A 3,332-nucleotide genomic window follows, 5' to 3' on the forward strand; every position below is an offset into this window, starting at 1 on the left:
ATCCGTGCCCCCGACGAGCCGCGGCCGCACGCAGCGGTTGTGCAAGCTCCGCAGCTGCCTGGGGCTTCGCGGCGTCCGGCCCCACGCACCCCCAGCGCCGTTTCCTCCAGGTCCTTAGGGGGGACGTTGACTCAAGTGGCTCCGCGGCGCGGTAATTTTCCACCCTCGCAGAGTTCGGGCTGTGGGACTTTTGCAGCTCCTCGCTTGAAAATACTTTTCTCAGGAGAACTAGAGCAAGAATTTATTTTTACGTTTTATTTAAGTTCCCCAGAGAAGTCACGTTCTTCGGATCCACTTCTCCTTCCAGCAGGAGCCGTTGCCTAAGCCCGGGGGTTTCGCCCCCGTCGCCCCCGGGCAGGGTGGCGGGGCGCAGGGCGCTCCCCCCGCACCCSTCGGCTCAGCACCAGCCCTCCCAAACTTCCCGGATCCGGATCATTTTTCTGGCAGAGGACTGGTTGCCCGCAGGCTCCTTGTTTTGCACGGGCAGAGGGCAGTCCAGCCGCTTCCCGGGAGGGAAAGGCTGCAGAGAGGCCCGGGATGCGGCGCTGCCGGCGGGGAGGCACGCGGAGGGACGGGAACGGCCTCTGCTCGGCTCTGGGGCTGCAGAGGAGCTCGGCGACGCAGTGAGGACCCGGGGGTCCCGGCAGAGATCAGGAGCCGGCGCCTGGCTGGGAAAGCAGGGAGCTGCCGGAAGGAAATGTCACCATCCCGCTCCGTGGCTGCAGGCCCGGAGAAGCACCAGCGCGCTGGGAGCGTGGCAGCCGTCTCCGGCAGGTCCTTCAACCCGGACGGCTCCTGCAGGGACTTCCGCAAAACCCATGAGAACGCACCGTGCCGRGGGCTGAGCCCGGCTTCTGGCTTTGGGAGCCCGTCGGGTCGCAGCTGACCTGCAGCCCTGCTGCCGCTTGCCCGAGGTATCCGATGGAGGAATTCCGGGCAGCGGAGCCGATGGATGGCGGCACGGGGAGAGGCACTCGCCCGCACAGGCCGCGGCCCTGGCCGAGCACGGGAACCCGCTCCCGGAGATGGAACAGCAGGATGCTGCTCCCAGCCCATGGTCTCCTGCCCGCCGCCGTGTGCTGCTCCCAGCGCTTCCGCTTGCCTCCGGGACCGGCAGCGGAGCCGGCCTGGCTGCACCCAGGCACCGACCAGGGACGTTTGCCCTCCCGGAGGCCGTTTCCCCAGCTCCGAGCTGAGCCAAGCTGGTCCCAGGAGCTGCTGTTCATCYCTGCGGATGCCCAGCACGGAGCCACTGCTCCGGGATCCCCCGGCCCGTCGCCTCCCGCCGAGGAGCTCAGCCCGCAGGTGCCGGCGGAAAGCAAGGAGCCGCGTGTGCCGCGCAGCTGCGGCGCTGGCGGGTGGCGGACGGCAGCCGTCGCGTCACGTGCGCCGCGAGCGGCCCGCGGGTCCCGGGAAGCCCACGCGGATCAGAGCAACAAAAGCGCCGGAGGCTTTCGCCCGCCGCGGAGCCCGCGACCGCCGCGCCGCCTGCAAGCCGGGACGGCCCCGCCGAGCGGCCGCGTGATTCACGGCGCGCGGCTTTGGCCGCCGCTTGCGGAGCGGATGCCGTCCCCCAAATCTGGCTCTCGTCAGCGGTGCGAGGGCGAAGGCGCTGTCACGCTCGGGGCTCGCATCCAGCGGGAGGGGGGAAGCGCTCTGCCCCCGGCGGGGGCGGCCCCGGTGCCGAATTCCTGCGCGGGGCAGGGAGAGGCCGGGGGGGGGGGGAGCCCGTCCCAGCCCGCGCCGCTCCCGCCGCCTTTCCCACCCGCCGCGGGAACGTGCCGCTCCGGGACGCGGCGCCGACACCGGGGAGCCCAGCCCCGGCACGCGGCCGCAGCCCTTAGGCTTCCTTAAAGCTTGCAGCAGAGCTGCGAACGGCAGCACCAAGCGCAGCCCGGAGCCGGCCGCAGCTCCGTACGACGTGGCTCGGCTTGCAGACATTTCCCGGTTGCAAAAAAAAAAGGAACCGGCGGCCTGAAGCCAATTCTTCTGTGATAAACAGCAACCTGCTCCTCGCCTCTGGTCTGGATGTGCAATAGCATCTGGATGTGCAATAGCATCTGGATGCTTGCAAAGGCTTGAGAGGAGGCCAAGAGAGCGTGGAAGCGAAGCTGGGAGCCGAGCTAACCTTTGGTGAGCCGGCCCCGAAGCACGAGCTGTTTGGGGCCGCGGGGCTGCGTGCGGCTGCGGTGGGAGCCGCAGGTTGGCAGCCCCCGCATCGCCGCCGGACGCGGCGGCTGGCTTGGGAACTAAGAGATTTTTTGCAAAATTAGGCTTGTGTTTTGAAGAAGTTAATTTGTAGTCACAGTTTCCTATGGGGAAATGTGTTCCGCGTTCTGGCCATCTGTCCCAACAGCATCAGAACCTGTTCCCAAATTCCAGTAAAATCTGAACCAGATTTGGCAGAGGGCTGGAGAGCTCGGGGACTGCGCAAAGACGGAGGAGAGGCTGCTTTCGGCAGTGGCCGCGTGTAGGTCCACCAGTGACAGCTCCCAGGCTCTCCTGGTGCTCAGGGAACTACTTGTCCCTTGGCCTCGTGTTTTTGCAGGTCACAGGAAAGGTTTTGAGCTTCGGGTGGCAAACGGCGGAGCCGGGAGCTGGCGGGTCCCGAGTGCGACAGCCTGGGATTCGCTCGTCTTCCCCGAGGGGCCGGGGTGGAGGCGGTGGGGCTGGCCGTCCCAGCGCTCTCCGGTGGCACCGCTGCTCCCAGCTCTGCGTGTCCTCAGCCAGGCTGGTGGCTGCTGCCCCGCCGGGCGCCGACCTGCTCCTGGCGGAAAAATCCATCCTCGTGCTGCGGAGAGCTTTTAGAGCCGGTGGCATTTCTAAACGGAGATCGCTTACGTAGATTTGGAGCTCTCCCGCGAGCTTCCTCCGGGAACGGGCCGTCGCTTTCCCAGGCGCCCTCCCTCCGTGCTGATGGTCAAGCCGTGGAGGTCTGCGGCTCTGCTGGACCGGGGGGTCCCGCGCACGAGCTCCGGGGGAGGAAGCGAAGGCCGGGGGAGCCGGCGCTGCCTCGTGCCCGTCCCTGCCGCAGGCACGCGAGGCTCTGGCAGAAACTGCGCCTCTCGCCCACGGGATCGTTGCGGAAAAGCCTTTCGCTCTGGTGCTGGCTGCGTCGCGGAGGAGGAAACCCTCTCCCTTTCTGCTCCCCTCCGCGCAGCCCCCTCCGGCGGCTTTGCCTCCCCGCGGCGCCCGGGGCAGCGGCGGGCGCCCCGGCCCCTTATCTCRCGCCTGCAGCCCGGCGGCGCGCAAGCGGCGTCGCTGCCGCGGAGGAAGCGGCCCGGCCCCGGGAAGGGGGACGYGGGACCGAGCCCAGCGCCCGGCCGCTTCCC

Source organism: Apteryx rowi, unplaced genomic scaffold, assembly GCF_003343035.1.
Source record: "Apteryx rowi isolate R43461 unplaced genomic scaffold, aptRow1 scaffold_19, whole genome shotgun sequence".
In the NCBI taxonomy this organism is placed as follows: Eukaryota; Metazoa; Chordata; class Aves; order Apterygiformes; family Apterygidae; genus Apteryx; species Apteryx rowi.